At 50.8% G+C, this 25,572-nt stretch overlaps 1 protein-coding gene and 2 non-coding genes across 3 annotated transcripts in view; all 3 read right to left on the bottom strand.

Annotated features, from left to right (window-relative positions):
* The window catches only part of LOC120375429 (zinc finger protein 551-like), a gene marked incomplete at both ends in the record, with an annotated part of 536,130 nt that overhangs the window by 470,333 nt on the left and 40,225 nt on the right, over positions 1–25,572 (bottom strand). The gene's annotated exons all lie outside the window — the stretch shown is intronic.
* TRNAC-ACA lies at positions 12,013–12,085 on the bottom strand. Its single transcript has one exon. It is a non-coding gene; the product is annotated as a tRNA-Cys (tRNA).
* TRNAG-UCC lies at positions 21,131–21,202 on the bottom strand. Its single transcript has one exon. It is a non-coding gene; the product is annotated as a tRNA-Gly (tRNA).

Raw genomic sequence — 25,572 nt, 5'->3', positions numbered from 1 at the left:
ATGTACCAGAGGTTCTGAAGGGGGAACAGGGACACCCACACACCAGGTGTCTTGCAGCAAGAGCTGCGGTCTTCATTTACACAGGGCAGTGATGGGGATTTAACCAATTCCTGCGCAGAACTTGTTCCACTAGATAATTAGCCTCACGGTTAAAAAATGGTAATTTCCAGTTGGCGTTTTGTGACATTGACTGCAAACCAAGGGGGTCGTGTTCAACCTTTGTCTGGTGAATTAAAGAACCCTTTCAAATCAGATATTCCCCCCTCTGGGAATTTTTAAAACTGTGTATTTAAAATCAGTGACTAAATCCCCTCTTAACCTCCAGTCAATGAAATCAATTGAGTTTCTTCAATCTCTCGCTGTAGACAGAAGAGACCAATGCACATTTTCCTTGTTTTTAAAGGCAAAATTCCTGATCTTTCCAAGGGGATCTTCTGCTTCAGCTGTCAGTTTGGGGAAGGATTTGGCTTCCTGGGCTATAATCTGCCCGCTGGGTTATAATCTGCGGTCTGAAGGGTCAAATTTAGATGAGGCCATTAGTGCTGCCCCCGTGTGGCCGGAGAGGGGAGCTCACAAGCAGAGTTGAAAGCTGGAGCTGGAACGGACCTGGCTGGACACGTGGGGCACAAAGGCTCTCACGTGGGATCCTCGCTGTGCAGCAGGAGGCGGAGGGAAGCTGGTTGTCAGGGGTCAGGGCCATGGGCGCCAACTTATATGGGCTCGTGGAGCTAAAGCCCCAGGAATATTCAAAATCAGGGGCTCTGCTCCACCAATATTTGGAGCTAGGTTTTGCCCCTTTAAATCCCAGCCGCGGCAGGGAATCAGAGGGCTCTGGGCTGCCTGCAACCGCGGGAAGCCCAGAGCCCTTTAAATCCCAGCGCGGCCGGGAATCAGAGGGCTCTGGGCTGCCTGCAACCGCGGGAGCCCAGAGCCCTTTAAATCTCAGCCGCGGCTGGGAATCAGAGGGCTCTGGGCTGCCTACAAGCACGGGAGCCCAGAGCCCTTTAAATCCCAGCCGCGGCCGGGAATCAGAGGGCTCTGGGCTGCCTGCAACTGCGGGAGCCCAGAGCCCTTATCTCAGCCGGGGCTGGGAATCGGAGGGCTCTGGGCTGCCCACAGGGGCAGGGAGCCCAGAGCCCTTTGAATCCCAGCCGGGAGGCGGCTGGGATTTAAAGGGCTCAGGGCTCCCGCGGCTGCCAGCAGCTCAGAGCCCTTTGAATCCCAGCCCTGGCCGCTGATTGCCCCCTCCCAGACCCCTGCCCCAACTGCCCCCAGGACCCCACCCCTATCTAAGCACCACTGGTCCTTGTCCCCCGTTACCCACTCCTGAGACAACTGCCCCTAACTGCCACTTGGGACCCCAGCCCCTAACTAAGCCACCCTTCTCCTTGTCCCCAACTGCCCCCTCCTGAGACCCCAACCAACTTTCCCCAGGACCCCACCCCCTACCTGTCCCCTGATAAACCCCCTGGACTCCCATGCCTATCCAATTGCTGCCTGTCCCCTGACTGCCCCTCCAAACCTCTGCCCCATCCAACCCCCCCTGCTCCTTGTCCCTTGACTGGCCCCTGGAATCCCCTACCCCTTCTCCAACCTTGTAATCTTGTGGTACTGACGTGTTATAGCTTCATTTTATATCGGCTTACAGGGGCGGGAGTGGGGCACCACCATTTTGGGCCCCACCAAAAATTATACAAACCTGCCGCCTATGGTCAGGGCTGCACCCTGCCATGCTGAGCCGGTGTCTGTGCTAAGCTCGGCATCAATCAGGTGACTCTGGGAAGTTCGGGGTCCCCAGGCTCCCACAGGAGGGTGAAGCAGGTCACCCCTGGAGCAGGTTAAAGCTGCAGGGTGACAGTGGGGTTGCTGCCCCTGTGAACAGCTGCTGTAGCACCACCTGGGCAGGACAGGGAGAGCCAGTTATACCCCCCCCAGCCTGTATCGGGGGATGGGAGCACTCACACCCTGGGGACCTACCCACCAGAGATCTACTGGGGGGGGGGAGATTGGCACCCACACACCCAGGATCTTCTAGAGAGGGACAAGGGCATCCACACTCCGGGATCCTCTGAAGAGGACGGACACCCACACACCCAGGATTCTGTATGGGGGCAGAGGTACCCGGACACCTGGGCTCCTGGATGGGGATGGGGGCACCAAACATCCGGGATCTTACCTGGGAGGACAGCGGCGTCTGCACCCTGACATGAGACGGGGCAGGGAACCAGGAGCATTTCCCAGTTCCAGGCTGTCCCCATCTGACCAAGGCACAGAGCTCACAAGGAGAGTTTAAAGCTCCAGCTGCCAGGCAGCAAAATAAGCCGGGCTCCCTGGCTGGTGCCTGTGATCCCAGCGCCTGGGGAGGCTGAGGCTGGCGGATCGCTTGCGCTCAGGAGTTCTGGGCTGCAGGGGGCTGTGCCGATTGAGTGTCGCACTAAGCTCGGCATCAATATGGTGATCCTGGGGAAGCTCAGGGTCTCCAGGTTGCCTAAGGAGGTGAACCGGCCTAGGTCAGAAACAGAGCAGGTCAAGACTCCTGTGCCGATCAGTAGTGGGATCGCACCTGTGAATAGCCCCTGCAGCATAGCCTGGGCAAGACAGTGAGACATGGTCTCTTTTAAGACCCCCCCCCCCCGCAGAGCCTGGAGGGGGGATGGGAGCACCACATGCTGGGGATTCTGACTTGGGGGAGGGACGCCCCTGCAACACGGGTCTTGAAAAGCGGAACAGTGACACCCACAGAGCCTGGATGGGGCAGGGGAACCATACATGGGAGCTAGTTCATGGGGTGGGGACACACCCATATGCTCCGTTGCACAATTCTTAATGAGAAGAACGGGGCATCCGCTGTACGGATCCTTAATGGGCGAGGGACACCCACACACTCCACTATTAACCCGGAGGGACAGGGGCACCAGACACCCCCAGTAGCGTGGAGAACACCCACATCCACCGGATCCCTCATGGGGGGTAAGACAGAGGGGATTATAATGGGGCCCAGCGCACCCATGCACCAGGGATTGTTAAGGGTTGAAGGGACAGGGACACCCACACACACTGAGATCACATCATTGGAGGAACGCCCTCCACAGAAGGACCTGGTCTGTTCCATGATGGCAGCCCAGCCTGGGTGAGTCAAAGTCTCTTTTATACAGGCCCGCCCAGAGATCCTGACTAGGGGAGAAGACACCCACCCACCAGAGATCCTTACTGGTCTAGGGTGCACCAACACACCAGGGATTCTTATGGGCGGGAAGAATGGAGACAGCCAGACACACCGAGATCACTTCCTCCCAGGAGCCTGAGCCAGACAGGAGACACAGTCCCCTTTACATATCTGCCAGACAACCTTCCTCCACTCCTCCACACAATGTTCTTATCTGGAGGTGAAGCCAGGGAAATCACATGGAGGATTCTTATCTGGGGAACTGGGGACCCACTTACCACCAGAGATTCTTAAGGGCAGGAGGAACAGGGACTCCCACCTCTGCAGCATGGGGTGGGTCACCTGCTGGGATCATCTGGGCATATTTCACCTCGTCAGCTCCTGCCATTGCCTTGGGGCCCCTTGTTCGCTGCCTCTGGTACCCAGTTTAGCCTCCATCCTGAGAGCTGAAACGCTTTGATCTATCTAAGGTCTGTGGGATCAATGTGTGTCATGGTGTAATTCTGTGTTATTCGGGGTCAGACTAGCTGAGCTAATGGCCCTTCTGCCCTTAAACGCCATGAAAACATTTACATTGTTTATCCTTGCGACAGACAGACACCACGGTGAGGGGCCCGATATAAGATCCTGGAAACAGCGCTCTGGCTCTTAATATAGAAGTTTGGTGCCACCAGTCTCCCTAGAGAGAGGAGCCAGGCCAGAAAAGGAGGTTTTCAAAACTCTGGTACCAGTTGGCAGTGGGACTGCCTGTGAAGAGCCGCTGCAGCCCCGCCAGGAGCCGGTCTCTCTTTATGCAGCCCCCCCCCCATCCCTCAGGACGAGGGTTGTGCTCAAAGATCTGGGCCCCGTGTTTTCACCTCCATGTGAAGCGCACAGTGCAAATAACCCTCAGCGCATCATCTCAGTTCCAGGCTACACTTCCACCTGCTCAGAGCACAGAGCTCCCAGGCTGAGCCTGAAATTGGAAGCGGAGACCCTGTAACCAGCCGGGCCCTGTGGCTGGTGCCTGTGATCCCAGCGCTTGGGAGGCTGAGGCCGGTGGATCGCTTGAGCTCAGAAGTTCTGGGCTGCAGTGGCCAGGAGTTCTGGGCTTCTGGGCTGCAGTCTGTGCCAATCGGTGTCCACACTAAGTTCAGCATCAATATGGTGATCCCATTGAAGCTTAGGGTCCCCACGTTGCCTAAGGAGGGTGAACCGGCTCAGGTCAGAAATGGAGCAGGTCAAATCTCCTGTGCCGATCAGTAGTGGGGTTGCGCCTGTGAATAGCCCCTGCAGTGTAGCCTGGGCAAGACAGTGAGACACAGTCTCTTTATACAGACACCCCCGCAGAGCCTGGAAGGGGATGGGAGCACCCACACGCTGGGGATTCTGACTTGGGGAGGACGTCCCCTGCAACACAGATCTTGAAAACGGGAACAGAGACACCCACAGATCCCGGATGGGGGCAGGCAGGGAAACCACACACTGGAGCTAGTTCATGGGGTGGGGACAGAGACACCCACCAGAGATCCTGGATGGGAGCACCCACATGATGGGGATCTTGAACTGGGAGGAGGAAGCACCATGTACCAGAGGTTCTGAAGGAAACAGGGACACCCACACCAGGTGTCTTGCAGCAAGAGCTGCGGTCTTCATATACACACGGCAGTGATGGGGAATTAACCACGTCCCTTGTGGAGCTCGTTCCACTAGATGATTAGCCTTATTGAAGTACCCAAACCTTTTAACAATAAGAAGTAAAATGAAATGGCCACATGATGGCAAAAGAACCTAAGAAACGTGTTAGTGTCTAAGGTGCCACACGTACTCCTGTTCTTTTTGAGGATCCAGACTAACACGGCTGCTCATCTGAAACCAAAGAGATGAGAAGCCATGTTCTTGTTCAATGTGCATTGAAGCTGAAAAGGGAGATGTTTCCTCTTTGAGTCCTAAGCCCCCAACTCTAATCCACTAAACACCCCTTTCCTCCCACAGCCAGGACTAAAACCCAGGAGTCATAAGTAGTGCCCCCCTTAACCTTCTCTCTGTGAGGAAGAAGAAGAAGCTCTGAGACCCCTGGGCTGTCCCCTTGCCACCCTGCCTGGGCTGCACTTGAAACCCAATGGGGTTTCCTCAGGCAGTTCTGAATCTTGCTCCCAGGAAGGGTGTAATTTTAGGAGCAGGTTCCAAATAGTGCAATTAACCAGCCAGAAGGGACAGCAGGTATCGGTGTAGGAACCATTGAAATAATCACAGCAAAGTAGTTCAGGGAAACTGTTATTCATGAAGTGTGAGTGAAAGGTGAGAATCTGATGGTGTCAGTGTCACACTAGAGGGCGCTGAGATGGTTTTAAATTTGTCATCCAAACCCAGCCACCACCTAGCACATGTTTTAACCCCTTCTTCTCTTACTGTTGCTCCTTATCTGGGAAGGGGAGAGAGCAAACGAGCAATAGAAACAGAGACCTAGTGACCGAAGCAAACATTTCTTTGCCCCTTGCTTGGCTCTGCCAGTTATTTGGGTACAAACTCACCCCCCACCCACTGTCTGGACTGGGCTCAGTGGGCAGGAAGAGCTCAGCTGTCGGTGGGACTTGGGGAGCTCGGGACATTACTGGGAGCTGCTTGAACGTTTAGGTGAAAACCACCTAAACACGGACACAAGGTCTAGGCTGCAGTAACTCATCTTGCATCTGCAGCTGTTGAAGCTACAAGGCAGAGGACTAAGTACAACATTTAAACTGATGTTTGACCTCAGAGAATAAAACAAATGTGTCTGTGAAAAGAGGGGAGTCGAGTTCAATCCCTTGTCACCATCAATGTGCAAACCAGGAACCTGTTGCTTTGCATTCCTGATGTGTCACCCTCATGTGGCTATTCTCAGAGACTTTAAGGGCAGAAGGGACCATTATGATCATCTAGTCTGACCTCCTGCACAACGCAGGCCACAGAATCTCACCCACCCACTTCTATAACAAACCCCTAACCTATGTCTGAGTAACCTATTCTCTTTCAGTCCCTTTAATTAAAAATTGTGTTTTTTCATAGAAACTATATTTTCCTTGTAGCGACACAGGGGCAGATTAATCTACAAAGGGAAGGTGATTCCAAGGCAGTTCTGGAGGAGAAGGGAATGTTTTCAGCATCACTAAATTATTTCATTGTGCCTCACAGAGAGAAGAGAGAGAGAAAATAAACCTATTAATTTGAGCTACTGACACAGTTCACAGCATGAAATACACAATTTTGTGTTCAATGAGTTGTGTTAATTTACATAATACGAAAAATATGTATTAGGCAATGCATGAAAACCTCACTGCATTGAACAACCCACTTGATCTAGTCAATGTACTACAGAATATTTAAAGATATTAAGAAAGATGTGCTTATAAATTAACGTGTTGTGCCATTTACACATGCACAAGACACAGCAGAAACTGAATTATTTGAGCTACTAAAAAATCCACATTCTCACAGCATTTTATTTCTAAAGGTTGTTTTAATTTGCTTATTTTTGGAACTAGAAATGGGAAAGAGCACATTGAAGTCAGTGGAATTACATAATGAGGGATTAGTCTCATTATTTGCCACTAACAAAACCTTTGTTAACAGAGAGTTAACTTTGACTGTGACTATCTCTTACCTTCCAGAACATGGAGTTCAGTAAAACTCAAACTCTGGAGAAACAGGGAATACAGAGTGAGGTACATGCCCAGATAACCTTAACTCTGCCCTCTAGAAGAGAATCCCTGATAGCATATGAGAACAAGGAAAGGTTTGGGGACAAATTATAGCTACTTCCCAAGAGTTTGTTTCTTCTGTAATTAATTGATCCTGGCCCCATCCATTGATCCTGACCTGGTGTCTGGCTGTGGAATTTACTATTTACTATTTTATCCCAGCATATTTAAAGATGAAACTGCTTTACAAAAGCTCCTTTATTCTAGGTGATACAAACAGGTCACTTCCCAGCTCTTTCAAGGAGATGGAATTTTCCTGACCCACAGGGAACTTAAACTACGTCTACACTACGGGACTATTCCGAATTTGCATAAACCGGTTTTGTAAAACAGATTTTATAAAATCGAGTGTAAATGGCCACACTAAACTCTTTAATTCTGTGGTGTGCGTCCACGGTCGGAGGCTAGGGTCGATGTCTGGTGCATTGCTCTGTGGGTAGCTACTCCGTAGCTTTCCCATAGTTCCGCAACCTCCCCGCCCCTTGGAATTTACGGGGTGAGATCCCAGTGCCTGATGGGGCAAAAATCATTTTCGCGGGTGGTTCTGGGTACAGCCTCACCTCCCTCCCTCCCTGACAGCGGCAGACAACCGTTCGCGCCCTTTTTGCGGTGAACCGTGCAGACGCCATAGCACAGCAAGCATGGACCCTGCTCAGCTCCATACCGCAATCGTGGATGTTTTAAACACCTCGCGCACTCGTGCAGTATATGCTGAACCAGGACCTTCGAACCGAGGCGAGTAAGAGGCGGATCGGCAGCGCGATGACAGTGATGAGGACGTGGACACAGAATTATCTCAAACCGCGGGCCCGGCGCTTTGGAGATCCTGATGGTAATGGGGCAGATTCTATCCATTGAACGCCGATTTTGGGCCCGGAAACAAGCACTGACTGGTGGGACCGCATTGTGTTGCAGGTGTGGGACGATTCCCAGTGGCTGCGAAACTTTCGCATGCGTGGGGCACTTTCATGGAACTTTGTGACTTGCCCCTGCCCTGAAACGCCATAATACCAAGATGAGCAGCCCTCACAGTAGAGAAGCGAGTGGCGATAGCCCTGTGGAAGCTTGCAACACCAGACAGCTACCGGTCAGTCGGGAATCAATTTGGAGTTGGAAAATCTACTGTGGGGGCTGCTGTGATGCAAGTAGCCAAAGCAATCACTAAGCTGCTGCTACGAAGGTTGTGACTCTGGGAAACGTGCAGGCCATAGTGGATGGCTTTGCTGCAATGGGATTCCCTAACTGTGGGGGCGATAGATGGAACCCATATCCCTATCTTGGCACCGCAGCACCAGGGCACCCAGTGCGTAAACCGGAAGGGGTACTTGTCAATGGTGCTGCAAGCACTGGTGGATCACAAGGGACGTTTCACAAACATCCACGTGGGATGGCCAGGAGGGTTCATGATGCTCGCGTATTCAGAAGCACTACTCTGTTTAAACGGCTGCAGCAAGGGACTTACTTCCCAGACCAGAAAATAACAGTTGGGGATGTTGAAATGCCTGTCGTTATCCTGGGGGACCCAGCCTACCCCTTGATGCCATGGCTCATGAAGCCATACACAGGCAGCCTGGACAGTGGTCAGGATCTGTTCAATTACAGGCTGAGCAAGTGCAGAATGGTGGTGGAATGTGCATTTGGCCGTTTAAAGGCTCGCTGGCGCACATTACTGACTCGCTCAGACCTCAGCCAAACCAATGTCCCCTATGTTATTGCTGCTTGCTGTATTCTCCACAATCTCTGTGAGAGTAAGGTGGCGGGGTGGGAGGCTGAGGCAAATCACCTGGCCGCTGATTACGCGCAGCCAGACACCAGGGAGATTAGAAGAGCACACCAGGAAGCGGTGCGCATCAGAGAAGCTTTGAAAACGAGCTTCATCAATGGCCAGGGTACAGTGTGACTGCTGTGTTTGTTGATGAACACCCAACCCCTTGATTGACTCAGTCCCTGTAAGCAACTCCCCTCCTTCGAGTACAGCTTACTTATGCAAATAAAGTCACTCTCATTTTAAAGCATTAATTCTTTATTTTTCATTATAAAAAGAGGAGAGAAGTAAGGGTGTGCTTTGGGAGGAGGAAAGGAGGGATGGAGAAGGCCATTAAAAAAATTCAGAGTAACGGCATCCTTCTGGTTGGGCTGTCCACGGGGTGGAGTGGGCGGGTGCAGGCCTCCCACGCGTTCTTACACGTCTGGGTGAGGAGGCTAAGGAACATGGTGAGGGGAGGTGGTTATACAGGGCTGCAGCGGCACTCTGTGATCCTGCTGCCGTTCCTGAAGCTCCACAAGGCGCCGGGCATGTCAGTTTGATCACGCAGCAGCCCCAGAGTTGCATCCCGCCACCGCTGATCTTCCTGCCGCCACCGCTGATTTTCCTGCGGTCTTCCTGCCGCCACCTCTCATCTCGGTTGTCCTCCTGTCCTCACGTTCATCCCTCCTGTCCTCACGTTCACTGGCCTCTTTCCTGTAATTTGAAACCACGTCCTTCCACTCATTCAGATGAGCTCTTTCATTGCGTGTAACTTCCATAATATCTGAGAACATCTCATCTCGCGTCTTCTTTTTCCTCCGCCTTATCTGTGCTAGCCTTTGGGATGGAGGAGGGACGCTGAAAAATTTGCAGCTGCATGAGGGAGATAAATATTTAGAAAGATACATTTTACAGAACAATGGTTATACTCTTTCACAGTGAAAAGCACTATTCACCTTACATAGCACATGTGATTTCCCTACAAGGTCGCATTTTTCATCTTAATAGTGACTGCTTGCATCTCTGGGGTTACAGATCTCACAGACACAGGTCAGGCATCAGGATTCAGCTTGCATGCGGCCATGGTAAGCCACTGTCTCAGTGATTTACCCCTCCCCCAACGCATGGCTAATACCACGCTGGCTCCTGCTAATCAACAACCTTCCCCTCCCCACCCACTGCTTGTCCGGTGGCAGGGAAGCTCGCCTCGCCGGTGACCAAACAGAAAAGATCATCGGCATTTCACCTCCCCTCCCCGCCGCTACGTGCAGGAAAGTGTTTTTAAGCTGCTGCATTCCACGAACCAGTAGAAAAATGGCCACCCCCTTACTTAAATTCCTGATTTTTAACCAGGTTATCCTGAACGATATCACTTTGCTGAGGATAACAGAACAAGATAAAGCGGATGCTTCTTGAATGCCAGCAGTCCCGGGACCATGCGCTGCGATGCTTTGCCACGCAATGATACCTGATTACTTGCTACATGCATGGCATGGTAAAGTGTCCTACCACGGTGGGCAGAACAAGGATGCCTTGCCCAGAAACCTTCTGCAAAGGCTTCTGGAGTACCTACAGGAGCGCTTCATCGAGATCTCCCTGGAGGATTTACTCTCAATCCCGGACATGTTAACAAACTTATCTAAGTAACTATACTGTCTGCGAATGCATCCCAAGTCCTCAGGGCAAATCAATCATTAAAAAAGGCGTGCTTAAAAAACACTGTTTGCTATTTGCAAAGGTACACTCACCAGAGCTCCCTTCCAGGGCGTCATTCTCTGCAATAGTTGCTTGAGGGCTGGGAGCAGGGTAATTCCGTCAGGGTGATAAAAGCTCCTGGCTGCTGGGGGTCACGGAGTGCTGTGCTCTCTGCGAGTCTTCCTCTTCTTCTTCCTCTTCATCTTCCCCGTCTGCATAATCCTCAGACATGGCAGAGATTACAACCCCACCTCGGAATCCACAGTCAGGGTGGGGTACTTGTCAGCGCAACCCCTAAAATTGCATGCAGCTCAGCATAGAAGCGGCATGTTTTTCGACCTGCCCGGACCTTCCGTTTGCTTCTTTGGTTTTCTGGTAGGCTTGTCTGAGCTCCTTAACTTTCCTCTGCACTGCACGGAGTCCCTGCTGTGGCCTTTAGCAGTCATAGCCTTAGAAATTCTTTCAAATACTTTTTCATTTCGTCTTTTGGAGCGCAGTTCTGTTAGCACTGAATCATCTCCCCATATGGCGATCAGATCCATTACCTCGAGCGGTCCATGCTGGGGCTCTTTTTCGATTCTCAGGAGACTGCATTGTTAACTGTGCTGATGAGCTGTGCGTGGTCACCTGTGATGATGAGCTCTCACGCTGTCGAAGCAGGAAATGAATTTCAAAAGTTCCGGGGCTTTTCCTGTCTACCTGGCCAGTGCATCCGAGTTGAGAATGCTGTCCAGGCGGTCAGTGGTGCACTGTGGGATAGCTCGGAGGCCAATACCGTCGATTGCGGCCACACTAACCTATTCCGATATGTTAATACCGATATTAGCGCTACTCCTCTCGTCGGGCAGGAGTACAGAAACCGATTTAAAGAGCCATTAAAATCGATATAAGGTGCCTCCTAGTGTGGACGGTTGTGGCGTTAAATCGGTTTTACACTCGTAAAACCGATTTAAACGCCTAGTGTAGACCAGGCCTAACATGCTCAAGATCACACATTCCTTAGGAGAAAGGACGGAGAAAAAAAAAACCCACCAAACCATTGCTGTTTCTACCCAAATGATCAATGAGACCAGAAAGGGAGACTGTGCAATTAACTGTCTGGGACTACACTGACTCTGCAGTTACTTGGATGCAGACACACCCAGCTCTACGGTTGGGAAACGTACAGAGACTCTGCTGCTGCTCTGAACTAGCAGCACATGACCTCTGAACAGCTGCCATTTGAATATATCTGAAAGTTACAAGAAACAACGATCTGTGTTAAAGGAAGGCTGCCATTTACTAGAGCCCCAGTTGATGCCGTGTGCACAAAGAGAGGATTGAATTTGTAACAGGGAGTTTGTAAATCTTGGTTATTTTAGTTTTGTAACAGGCTCTTGTCCACCTCCAGTAGAGTTTTCAGTCCCAATGACAACACTTACCAAATGTAATACAGACTAGTCCATGCCTCCCATGTGGATGTGGTTCTTGTTCTTCTGCACATGTGTCTTCATGGGCCTTTGTTTGAATTGATGAAAACAAGCCTATACACTTAGCAGATTGGAACTGATTTCAGCTGGGGACTTGTTTGATAGGTTTTTGTGCATTTGCACAGGCAAACATTGAGTATGTCCATTTATTTCAGGGATCCTATTTAGTGGAGCTCCTGAGCATACTGGAAACAGAATTATTTTTAATTTCAGAAATTGGGACACTTGGATTTGAACTAAGGACCACTTGATTTGTAATCAAACACTCTACCACTGAGCTATACCCCCATGACATTTACACTGGCAAGTCAGTGATCTTAAGGATTTTGAAGGACGGGCTCTGCCTCAGAGAGCTCCTTTTCTATTCCCAGGCCACAGGGGTTTTAAAAATGGGGTTTGAGTAAATTTTATATACACATGTAGATACCACAGCTTGCACACCCACCAACATAGCTTCCCCCACTGACATAGCTACCACCTCTCGGAGATGGGTTAACTGCATGGACAGGACAGTTCTCTTCCCTCCGCTTAGAGCATCTTCATTATTTATGAATAGGTGGGAAATAACCTCCTGAATGGACAGGAACCAATGTATCAGATATTGCTGTGTCTGCATTCAATATTGGTAAATGGTCATATTGGGCTGGATTAGTAGGAGCATTGCAAGCAGATCAAGGGAAGTGATTATTCCCCTCTATTCCGCACTGGTGAGGCCACATCTGGGGCATTGCGTTCAGTTCCCCCTCTGCCCCTCCTGAGACCCACCCTGTCCATCCAAACAGTGTCTGATGTTTTCCTGTCTAGCCAGCTTGCTTCCTGACGAACGCTCCTTGAGTGGGGTGATCCACAGGAGTAGCTCAAACCTCCAAAGTGCCTGGCCAGGGGCAGGACATTAGCACAGCAAGGGAGGGTGTGGCAGTGACATCACAAAGGCCTTTGCAGGACCTCAGACTATTGGTCAAAGGTGGTGGGAGGTGGTGACCTCACAGAAAGATGCTGACATCAGGCAGGCAAGACAGGGGCGAGGGGCCAGGGAAACCTCAGAGGCCCTGTGGCTTTGCTTCAGCAAGTCTCCTTCTCCACGTCTCTCTTTGAGGACTGAGAGAGTATTCGGGTTCACGCACGTGAGTGCCAGGGGAACCTCTTTCGAGTTTTTCTCCTTCCCTTTTCGTGATTTTACTAGAAAACAGATATCCCTGTTTAGAAGGTAAGAGCCTCCTCAAGGGAAGGGATGTCCTGGGCGTGTCACAGTTCGGATTCCAGTGGCCCCCTACACTGTGAAACTCCCACCACCTGCTCTGTGTTCGCAGTGCGAGAGAGCAGCATCCATGGCAGTGATTTGCTCCTGGCTGCCGGAGCAGAGCAGCAGGCTCAGCTGTCAGAACTTCCCAGAGCTATGAAAGGAGGGCCCAGCCTCTGTAGCAGGAATGCAGGGCAGGCGAGTTCACGACGGGCATTGTGGGATACTGGCAGAGGCCAGTTATGCTGATATAATGAACAGCAGCGTCTACACTGACACTCTGTCACTTTAAGTTTGCTGCAAAAGCTCTAGACCTCTCATCGAAGTCGTTTTATTTTGTCACCAAAACAGGGCAGTTTGTCGCCAGACATGGCATTGCAGTGTGTGCACCAGCCACAAGCTGCCGACCGAAGTAGCATTGTGTGTTTTCACACACCAGAGCAATATCATTCTGCTGAAACAACTTTGTAGTGCAGACCTGGCCAAAGATTCACTCGCACACAGCTTGCAGGAAAACATCACCTGCTCCTCTGCTTTGCAGAATCCAGACACAAGCAAAAGCTTGTCAGGCCCTAGTGGCAATGGCAGGAGTCAGGTGTGGGCACACAGAGTGCTTTAGTCACCCACAGGGGCCATGGCTTAGCTGGCTAAAGCTTCTGTTTTGTAAACAGGAGATTCTGGGTTCAACTCCCAGTGGTGCCTTGTTGGCTGGATGTTGGGGTACCTGTTATTGGCTACTGTCAGAAGAGAAGTTTCAGAGCTAGATGGGCCTTTGGTCTAGCCCAGTGTGGTTTTTCTTATGGTTTAAATAACACTCACTGGCACTGATAACAGAGTTACTGAACGTTTGGGAGTTAGGAGCGGGTAGGTCAGTGGTCCAGTCCCCACACAGATGACCCCCCTCCCCTCTCTGGGACAGGGGCAGGTCTGAGCTCTCACCCAAATGCTCATTGTGGCTGCCAGAATCTGTGGGCAGCTTGTTTAGTTTACAGCAAAGGTTGAGTCCTGCTTTGTGCACCGTGTGTGAGAATGAAAATCCTAAACCTCCCTTTGAAATAACGAAAGCAGCAGGACGTGTTATTGTCGCTGCCCCAAAGCAGACAGACCAATGGAGAAATGCCGTCGAGTCCAAGGTAATACTCCCCTGCCATTTTACTTTTTTGCTGGCTAAATTCCTTCTTATCTGCCCGGCCCAGGCTGTCCTCTGCCTCTGTTGCTGCTCCCGGCCTGCTCTAGAGTCAAACACGCAGGGCCCCCAGGGGAACAGAGGCTGGGACAGGGCAGCAGCCTGGGCTGGGCTGGGAAGATGCTGGGAGTTCTCGTTCCCTGAGAACTGGCTCGGCTCCCTTCTCAACAGCAAACAAATCAATTCCACGTCCCCTCCCCAGAAAAACCAGCCTGGAGCCAAGGGCAGCAGGGGACGATTCCCTGCAGTTCCCACCGAGGCAGGCGAGATAACAGGCAGTTCCAGTTTAAGCTCAGTGTTTTTAACAATTTCTACAACATTAAATAACCCTTTAATCATAGTGTCACCATCCATAAAATTGCTTCAGCCTCCTAAGTGCCCAACTAAACATCTCTTCAAATCCAAGGGAGTGGAGATCAGTCAATGTTCAGAGTCATCCCACATAAAAGAACCATGTTGTGGTACATACTGGCCCCATCACGTGGCCATCGCCTTTCCCTCCTCCTCCAGAGTAAGAATGTGACCAGCTCTCACTGAAGGGTGCAACACCTCCCTTGCTCTCTATGCCAGAGCTCCTATCAGCTCAGCGTCCTTCCCACAAGAGTTGGCTGCTGAGAGGGTTGCGATGGGGTAAATGAAGGCAGAGGAGGATTGTTCCTCATGGGTTTCTTTGTGTGGCTCTGTGATCCTGCTGGAGGAAGCATCATTTGTGCTTGTTTCAGTAGCTTGAGTTGGTCTCAGGTTGTGACCCTGAGTACAGGGATTCCTGCACTCTCTGCTCTTAGCCCCTCAGGAATGGACAATGGAGCAACTTCAGAAATTGGATAGAAAGTAGCCTAAGAAAGTGTAACATAAGTGAGAAGAAAACAGCATCTGCCCCTCCTGGTGGTTAGGATTTGGCACTTTCACTGCCAGGCCTGGGTTCAATTCCCAGTCAGGGAAAAGTGACTTTAAACCAGCACTGTTTTTGTTATTCTTCACTTACAACATAAACGAATCCATGGTATTTTCCTGATTCCCCATCTTCCCAGTGTCTCCATGGCAGGGCTGGCTCAGGCACCAGCCCAGCAAGCAGGTGCCTGGGGCAGCCAATGGAAAGGAGGCTTCAGCAGCAATTCGTCCCTCTCAGAGGGAAGGACTTTTGGCCAAAAGCAGCAGAGGTAGAGCTGCCATTGATTGCAGCTTTTTTATTTTTTTTTCGACTTGGGGTGGCAAAAACACTGGAACTGTCCCTGCTACATGGAAGACAATTTGTTAAATCACAGATGAGTGGAGTTAAATCAGTTCTCAGCCTGAGGTCTGAGGTCTTAATCCTGAGAATATTGTCCCACCATGGGGCCATTTCCCTCCTGTCTTTCATACAGAAGCACAATTTTCTTTGCACAGACACAGGAACAGCAAGATCTTTCTCTGTCCCTTGTGCAAAGCAGAGGCAAATTCCATGGAAACAATGGACAAGCAGGGGCCCTGGGCACATCCAGCCCTGGCCATGAGATGTTCCCTCCCTCTTTCTTTATGCTCCTGTTGTTATTTCATGGATAGTCTGGGATGGGGAAAAGCTGAGTTCACTCCAGGTGGAGGGTAAAAAGGACCCTGAAAATCTCAGGCCCCAACCCCTGCTACCAGGATCACTGAGGTGCTGGGGATTTGAGTAGGAAAGGGACTGTGTGAATTGTCAAGGTGCGGAATGAATAACAATCTTCAACTAGATCCACCTCATTAATCACTGACACAGGCTAATCCTGCTGCAGATAGAAGGAGCTCTTCAAGGCTCTATCTTGCTTTCTCCAATGCCATGAAAGCCTGTCTTTTGCCCGCTAGCTGTTGTGACTTGAGCACAAGAGGACGTTTGATCCAGAAGCCTGGCCATGCCTGGAGTCCTGTAGGTGAGGATGCGAGCTCCATTTCCTCTGAGTCCTGAAGCTGGGCTGCAGCCTGGCCTGGGAGGCAGCCCTATTGGTTGACCTACTGGCCCAAAGTCACTTGGGCAGTGTTGGTCTTCCCAGGGATGCTGAAGGGCCTAAGGGAGGAGGCTCAATACTCCCCTCTATCAGTCAGGGCAGAAGAGGAGGGCTGCAGAGTGGGCAGGTTGATGGCTGGGCCTTCTAGCGTTCGGTTGGGGTTGAGGTGGGAGCGAACCAGGAGAAATGGCTGCTGGCCTGTGAGTGGCTCAGCCGGTGGCGTAAGTGGACCTTGTCATTACCTACAAGGTTGTGATGCTCAAGACCCATCTGTGGGAATTTCCTCAGCCAGGTATTTCCCCTGCTCCACGAGTGCTGCTGAGACCGAACACGATGGCCTTCCACTTCTTGTGGGGCCATAGGACGTCCCTACCTAGTCAGGAGAAGTGCAGCTTTCTGCCATATTAGAAGAGGGTTGGGCCTGGTGGGCTTTGAAGCCTTGTGCGACTCTACTGTTTGTGTTTCAATTTTCAGTGGTGGCTGAGCTGGCGGTCAGGTCAGGCCCGAGGGAATGGTGGGGCAACCGCAAAGAAGCATGACTCTTCCAATATGGCTGTATTTTCTTTTACCCCACTGGGTGCAGCACCAGGTATGGGAAGGAGGGAAGGGAGGCCCCCTCTCTAGTGGAAGGTGCTTGCAGGATGGCTTCATCCACAACAGTGGCCACCCTCACAGCAGCGGCGGCCACAGCAGCGAGGCCCCCACCTTTGGCTCAGTCTGAACAGAGGTCAATGTACAATTGGGTGAGACAGGCCAATTTTAGGGAGCTTCCTCTGATGGTGAGCAACTGTCCCCAGAACTTACTGACAAGAGCTTTAAAGTATTTGCAAATGTGCACGGCCGGCATGTGCAGAGCAAAGGCTGCCCGGGGCACTGTGTCAGGCTCTGGCACCGCTTGAGACAATGGACCATCTTCAGCCACCAGGTGACCCAGGATCTAAGGCAGGAATGGGGTGAGGAAGCAAGTCAAGCTGAGCAAGGCAGGCAAAAATTCATCTCGCCTTCATGGGCGCTCGCAATGATGCCCTTTTTGTGTGCCAGGGCTGACAAAAACCTCCCAGACAGAGAAGCAGCAGGCTAAAAAGCCCTCTACACCAACGTTCCACACAAAGATGGACTACAAGCCGTCAGGAACAGTATCCCCAATAATGTCACGGCTAACCTGCTGGCTGAACTTTGTGACTTTGTCCTCACCCATAACTATTTCAGATTTGGGGACAATTTATATCTTCAAGTCAGTGGCACTGCTATGGGTACCCGCATGGCCCCACAGTATGCCAACATTTTTATGGCTGACTTAGAACAACGCTTCCTCAGCTCTCGTCCCCTAATGCCCCTACTCTACTTGCGCTACACTGATGACATCTTCATCATCTGGACCCATGGAAAAGAAAACCCTTGAGGAATTCCACCATGATGTCAACAATTTCCATCCCACCATCAACCTCAGCCTGGCCCAGTCCACACAAGAAATCCACTTCCTGTACACTACAGTGCTAATAAGCGATGGTCACATAAACACCATCCTATACCGTAAACCTACTGACCATTATACTTACCTACATGCCTCCAGCTTTCACCAGAGCACACCACACAATCCATTGTCTACAGGCAAGCTCTAAGATACAACCGCATTTGCTCCAACCCCTCAGACAGAGACAAACACCTACAAGATCTCGATCAAGTGTTCTTACAACTACAATACCCACCTGCTGAAGTGAAAAAACAGATTGACAGAGCCAGAAGAGTACCCAGGAGTCACCTACTACAGGACAGGCCCAACAAAGAAAGTAACAGAACCCCACTAGCCGTCACCTTCAGCCCCCAACTGAAACCTCTCCACTGTATCATCAAGGATCTACAACCTATCCCTCACTCTCACAGATCTTGGGAGACAGACCAGTCCTTGCTTACAGACAGCCCCACAACCTGAAGCAAATACTTACCAGCAACCACACAACAAAACACTAACTCCAGGAACCTATCCTTGCAACAGAGCCCATTGCCAACTCTGTCACATATCTATTCAGGGGACACCATCATAGGACCTAATCACATCAGCCACACTATCAGGCTCGTTCACCTGCACATCTACCAATGTGATATATGCTATTATGTGCCATGCAATGCCCCTCTACCATGTACATTGGCCAAACCAGACAGTCTCACGTAAATGAATAAATGGACATAAATCACATGTCAAGAATTATAACATTCAAAAACCAGTTGGAGAACACTTCAGTTTCTCTGGTCACTCATTTACAGACCTAAAAGTCGCAATATTACAACAAATAACCTTCAAAAACAGACTCCCATGAGAGACTGCTGAATTGGAATTAATTTGCAAAGTGGACACCATTAAATTAGGCTTGAATAAAGACTGGGAATGGATGGGTCATTACACAAAGTCAAACTATTTCCCCATGTTTATTTGTCCCCCTACTGTTACTCACACCTTCCTGTCAACTCTTGGAAATGGGCCATCCCGATAATCACTACAAAGGTTTTTCTCCTGCTCATAATAAGCTCACCTTAACTGCTCACTCTTGTTATTGTGTGTATGGCAACACCCATTTTCATGTTCTCTGTGTTAATATATATATATATATATATATATATATATATATATATATTCCTGCTGCATTTTCCACTGCATGCATCTGATGAAGTGGGTTTTAGCCCACAAAATCTTATGCTCAAATAAATTTGTTAGTCTCTAAGGTGCCACAAGTACTCCTCTTTCTTTTGCAGATAAATGAATTGAGGTTAAGTCCATGAATGGCTATTAGCCAGGATGGGTAAAGAATGGTGTCTCTAGCCTCTGTTTGTCCAGAAGGTGGAGAGGGATGGCAGGAGAGAGATCACTTGCTCATTACCTGTTAGGTTCAGTCCCTCTGGGGCACCTGGCATTAGCCACTGTTGGCAGAGAGGATGAGGTTGGATGGACCTTTGGTCTGACCCAGTATGGCCATTCTTATGGTCTTATGAAGGGAGGGTAAAGACTGGGACAGAGTTTCTGTAGTGTAGTGGTTATCACATTTGCCTAACACACAAAAGAGCCTGGTTTGAAACCAGACAGAAACATGTGGGCTTAATTTTCCCAGCTCTTCCTGGCCTGTCCCTGCTGTTGTAGGAGCAGCAGTGATTTCTATGCTCAAAGGTCTGTTATACTTCCCTGCTCCCACTTTTCTCTCCTCTCCTCTCTGAATGCCTGTGAAGTGGTTTTCCCCCTCCCGCTCCTGGAATGCTCCTGGGATGAATGTTCTGGTTGAAGAGCAGAAGAGCTCTAAGGTAGACAAGGTGTCTGGGACGCTAATTAGGCAGCACTCACACACCCAGAGCATGGACACTGCCCAAGGTGGAGTGTGACCAACCAGATGCAGCCAAGTCATCTCTAGTCGCAGGCCATGAGGTGCAGGCCCTTAAAGGGGAAGGGCCCTGTGCTCAGGAGAGCACTCCACAGCTTGTACCTCCAGTGAATGCCCTTCGCCGGACCACCTGGCCAGTGGTTCTCTGTGTTGTATTTCATTGTGCCTCAGCGAGACTTACCTTCATCGCATCGTCCATAGCTGCGCTGTGGGACACTTACCTTGCAGAATCCTGACATCTTCAGTGCTGTGCCTGTCCTGGGAGCGAGAGTATGCAAATGTATCCCTCCCCCTTCTTCTTTTGAGCTTAGCTGTCAGTATAACAAACGTGCTGCTTTCTGCCAAACTCTGGTGGGTCATTAGTCCTCCCTACGCTTACTAGCTGGCCCAATTTTAGGTAACACCTGTGATAACCCCTAACCCCTGCAGGGCAGAGAGTGGTGAAATGAGCTGAGAAAAGCCTTGGCATCAGCAGGGGAAAGCTAGAGGATCTGGGCCAATCACCTTTTGAAGTCTTGTGGCTTGGTCTCCTCTGCCCTGGGAGGTTGGCCTATGGCGGCCGGCTCTTCTGTGTGACTTGCCAAAGGAGGGAGTGAGGCAGGAATGGGGCAAAAGAGGAAAGTCGAGCTGAGGAAGGCAGGGCAGAAGCTAAGCGCCTCAGTGTGGCTAAGTGGGGTTAGTAGAGTGTCACCCTTCGTTCTGCAAAGCCTGGGGAGGTGTAGTTGGCTGCTGGGAGGTAGAATCCTGTGCCTGCCTCTTGGCTTCCCAGGGATGGCTACTTGCAGCCCAGGAGACGAAGGATGGTTCTGGGTGAAAGGATGGTTTAAATTTGGGGGGGGGGTGCGGGCTGTGCGCTGGGGGAGGGGGTTGGGGTGCTGGAGGGGTGGCGCTTACCCCGGGCACTGCAGCTCCCAAAGTGACTGGTACACACAACCCTCTGGCAGCAGCTCCTAGGTGGGCGGGGTCAGGGGATCTCCGTGTGCTGCTCCCTGCAGGCGCTGCCCCCAGAGCTCCCATTGGCTGCAGTTCCTGGCCAATGGGGGCCGGAGTTGGTACTCAGGGCAGGGGCAGTGAATGGAACCTCCCCATGCCCCAGGGATGCTGGGACATGCCGGCCATTTCTGGGAGTGGCACGGAGGGATGGAGGCAGAGTGGGCAGAGCCACCTCAGTGCTGCTGGCACATCTCTGCACACCCATGGGGAGGAGCAGAGGGCCTCCATGTGCTTGCCTGGGGTAGGGCAGAGCACAGAGCTGCCTCCTCCCGGGTCTATTACAGGAGTGGGTGGGTGGGGTCTTTTGGCCTGCAAGGTGCAGCAGGTCGGTCTAGATGATCACACTGGTCCTTCTGACCTTAAGGCTCTGAGTCTAAAAGGAGAGGAAGTAAAGAAATTTAAAAAAAAATAAACCAAACATTGTAATACCAGGATAACTTCAACAGCTCATTTGTATAGTCCCGCCCTCTTTCTTCCTCCATTGTGTGTTGAATGACCTGCAGGACATTGATTCTCATTCCATTGATAAACTGATACAATGTGACTGAAATTAAACCAATACCCAGATGAGAAAACATCACATCACTGCACTGGCTGGGAATTGAACCCAGGTCAACTGCTTGGAAAGCAGCTATGCTCACCACTATACCACCAATGCATCTGGCAAAAGTCCCCCTTATGCTTGCCCAATGAGGCTGGGTTGTTGTTACAGCAGCATTGAGGAGATTTTCTGCCTGTTAAAATGTACTGGATTCTCATCACTTAAAAACAACAACGCCATCTTAAGCAGGTTTGAACCATCAGCCTTTCAATTAGCCACCAAAGTTGTTAATCACAGGGTATGTCTAAGATGTGGGATTATTCTGATTTTACAGAAGCCTGTATTTGGAAACAGATTGTATACAGTCGAGTGGACGTGGCCCCACTAAGCACATTAATTCGGCGGTGTGCGTCCTTGTACCAAGGCTAGTGTCCATTACGGGTGTTGCACTGTGAGTAGCTCTCCCATAGTTCCCGCAGTCTCTCCCGCCCATTGGAATTCTGGGTTGAGGTGCCAATGCCTGATGGGGCAAAACCAGTGTCGTGGGTGATTCTGGGTAAATGTCGTCAGTCAATCCTCCCTCTGTGAAAGCAACGGCAGACAATCATTTTGCTCCCTTTTCCCTGGATTGCCTGGGCAGACGCCATAGCACGGCAACCATGGAGCCCATTCAGCCTTTTTTCACTGTCACTGTATCTCTACTGGATGGTGCTGACAGGCGTGGTACTGCAGCGCTACACAGCAGCATCCCCTTGCCTATTGCAAGTTAGGAAAGATGGTTACCAGCCATACCGTCCCGTCTGCTGCTTTGCAAGTTGACAATGACAGTGACCAGTTATACTGTATCGTTTGCTGCTGTCATGGGTGCTCCTGGCTGGCCTCAGTGAGGTCGGCCGGGGGCGTATGGACAAAAATGGGAATGACTCCCCAGGTCATTCCCTTCCATAAGTTTTGTCTAAAGGGAGAGTCAGTCCTGTCTAGACTATCGGGCAAGCCTGCTAAAGAACCAGAGAGGCAAACGGCCGCTCCGGGTCAGAGCCCCAGACATCCACTTGAAATGATGAGCTGCATGCCATTCTAGGGGGTGCCCCTGCAACAACCCCATCCATTGCTTCCCTCCTCCCCCAGCCCTCCTGGGCTACCGTGGCAGTTATCCCCCCCATTTGTGTGATGAAGTAATAAAGAACGCAGGAATTTGAAACAACACTGACTTTATTGCCTCTTCAAGTAGAGCTCAAAGCGGGGAGGGGAGGGCAGCCTCCAGCTGCTATGATATTCCAGGCATAGGTGGACTGAATCTCCATTAGACGAAGCAAGAAGAGAATGACCTGGGAGTCATTCCATTTTGCCCAGGCACCCCCGGCCCGACCTCACGAGGCCAGCCAGGAGCACTCACGGTACAACGATGACGGATACCAGCCCTACTGTACCGTCTGCCATCTGGAAGGAAGGGAAGGGATGGGGATGCTGCTTTGCAGCACCAGCGTCTGCCAGGAGCATCCAGTAGACATCGGTGACATTGAAAAAGGCGTAGAAATGATTTTTTCCCCTTTGCTTTCACCAGGGGTGGGGGTGAGGGTGAACGACATATACCTGGAACCACCCGCAGAATGTTTGTGACCCTTCAGGCTAAAATCCCGGGAACTCAGCCAGAATTCAAATGGTTTTTGGAGAGTCACGGGAACTGTGGGATAGCTACAGTCAAGTCAGTGCGTCCCTCCCTCCGTGTGATCGTCCATTTTTACATTCTTTGGCTTTCTGGTGCACGCTTGTCTCAGCTCCCGCTAAGTTTCAGCACTGTGTTGAGTCCCCTGTTGTGGCCTCTGTCCATCTATAGCCTTGGGTGGGATTTTTTCAACTTTTTGGCATTTGTCTTTTGGAACGGAGTCTATTGATGGCAGAACAGATTCATCTCCCCATACAGAGATTAGCTTTCCAGTATCTCCCGTGTCCACGGTCCATGCTGGAGCTTTTTTGATTCTGGGACTGCATGGTCACCTGTGCTGATGAGCTCTCAAGCTGGGCAAACAGGAAATTAAATTCAAAGTTCTTGCGGGCTTTTCCTGTCTACCTGGCCAGTGCATCTGAGTTCAGATTGCTGTCCAGAGCGGTCACAATGGTGCACTGTGGGATAAACGCCGGCGTAATACCATCAAATTGCAGCCACACTAACCCTAATCCGGAAATAGCAATGCGATTTTCAGAGCTACTCCCCTCGTCGGGAGTAGTACAGATACTAGGTATTAGAGCCCTTTATATCGATATAAAGACCTTACGTTGTGTGGACAGGTGCAGGGTTAATGCGTATTTAACAGCTGCTAAAATTGGATATAAACTCATAGTGTTGACCAGGCCAGAGAGCAGCAGGTTTCCCTATTGTTTCCCGCTCTTGTTTTCTTGACTAGTTTCTCCTCTGCACCAACTTGCTCTTTGCTTTGTGAGCCTGGCTAGCTCAGTTGGCAGAGCATCAGACTTTAATCTGAGGGTCCAGGGTTCAAGTCCCTGGTCAGGTGATAAACAACTCACCAAGATCTTCAGCTGTCTTGCTGGAGTCCTCTTTGATGTTGTTTTTTCTCTCTGCAGGATTTTCCCTATCACTCAGAAGGGCCTTTTTGTGTGTGGGTTTGAAGGGCAACTTCCTGACAGCCCTCTGTCCTTGCAGCCTGGAGGAATAAAGGCCTCTGGACATATAGCATGTTCCTTCCTGCAATAATAATAATATGTAACACCGCTACAAACACACAGTGAATATCCCTAAGAATTAGAATCACCTGCTGCCTTCCCCTTTCCTGATGGATCCCCAAATGAAGATGCTCTTCAGCCTAAACCCATGTCCCCTCTTTTCCCAGTGCCCCTCAATCCCAATCCCTCAGTCCCTCCTATGCTCACTTCTGCTCCTCACTCCCAACCCAGAGCCTGCTCCTCTTCACCCTTCTCCTCTGTCCCAACCCACAGCCCCCTCCTATTCCCAGTGCCCCTCAATCCCAACTCCACAGCCCCCTCCTATTCCCAGTGCCCTCAATCCCTACCCACAGCCCTCCTATTCCAGTGCCCCTCAATCCCAACTCCACAGGCCCCCTGCTCCTCACGCTTTGCTCCTCAATCCCAACCACAGCTAGCCTCCTTCCCTCCAGCAGCAGGTGCTTCAGACCCCTCAGGTGAGATTTTCTTTGCAAAAGGTTTTACGTGTGTATGAGTCTGCATGTGGATTTTACAGTATGTTAGAAATAAGGTTGGCAGGTTGCTTGCCCGAAATGATCACTTGTGGCTGGTGTTGGATTCCCAGTCTCCATGTTATAGGGGCAGGAGAAATAAAGGAGTTGTTATCCTTGTGTGAATCGAGGGCAAAGCACAACTGTGGCTTAGCAGACTCCCGATTGAGGACTCACCCTCAATTCAAGAGCACTTGCTAGGCAAAGGGACAGGGGTTCCAAAGCCAAGTGGGCGGGGTCTGGGTCCCAATATAAAATGTAGGTGTTAGACCAACTTTAGGACAGGGGAGCTGGGAGGGATGTGAGTGGGAGTCCCCAGACAACATAGTGAGCATGGGGCCTTCTTAGTTTCCCCCCTTTTCCACCCAGGATGGCAGTGGTGAACTTTCGTACAGAGGCACCTCTGGGCTTGCTCTGACTAAGGACAACAGCTGTGAGTGGGGTGCAGAGCGGGAATGTGGCTCTTTCCATGTTAAAGGACGTTTGGTTGCTGAATTTACGAAACTGGGTAGGGAGAAGCACACTGCCTCCAGCTTATTTGGGGTGGGTCTTTCCTCATGGTTTATGTTATGTGTTAGCTGGTTGACATGACTTCAAGTAACCCTGGGCTTATATTGTAGTGTAGACATACCTCTGAGAGGGCACCTGCCCTGGGTGTGGACAAAATCCCCGTGCCCGGCTGGCCTGGATGATCAGGATTTGGGGTCCTGGGGTCACTGAGCCCAGGCCTGGAGACCCCACCCTCGTGGGGTCTCAGAGGTTGGGTCCGTCAAGTGCCTGCACTGCATTTATAATCCCTGCAGCACAAGCCCCTGGGCAAGCCTGAATCAACTGACCCAGGCTTGAGAACAGTGACTCTGGGTGCTAATGGCAGTGCAGACATAATGCTAGGCTGGTGTCCACACTGCAATGAAACACCCACGGCTGTCCTGGTGCCAGTGCAGGCTCCGGCTAGGCCATGGGGTGTTGTTAATTTGCACTGCAGACATCTCAGCTCAAGCTCAATATCGATCTGGGAGCCTCAAGGTTGGGAGGAGTTTAGTACAACACAAATGGCAGGGAGAGTTACTCCTGGGACCCATGGTATTTCCATTGGTCTGTCTGTTTTAGCAGAAGGCTAACACGTCCTGCTGCATCTGTTATTCTCAAAGGGCGGTTTAGGATTTTCATTCTCACACACACGCCAGGAGCCGGCCAACAGGCGCTGCACAGGGGAGTTTGAGTGGGAGTTCCTACTGAGGAGCAGATTTTGTGTTTGGTGTCTGTCTTTGGGGT

The sequence above is a fragment of the Mauremys reevesii genome, linkage group 12 (genome assembly GCF_016161935.1).
Source record: "Mauremys reevesii isolate NIE-2019 linkage group 12, ASM1616193v1, whole genome shotgun sequence".
NCBI lineage: Eukaryota > Metazoa > Chordata > Testudines > Geoemydidae > Mauremys > Mauremys reevesii.
Note: the sequence above shows the minus strand (reverse complement) of the source record. Positions and strands in the feature narration are given on the sequence as shown.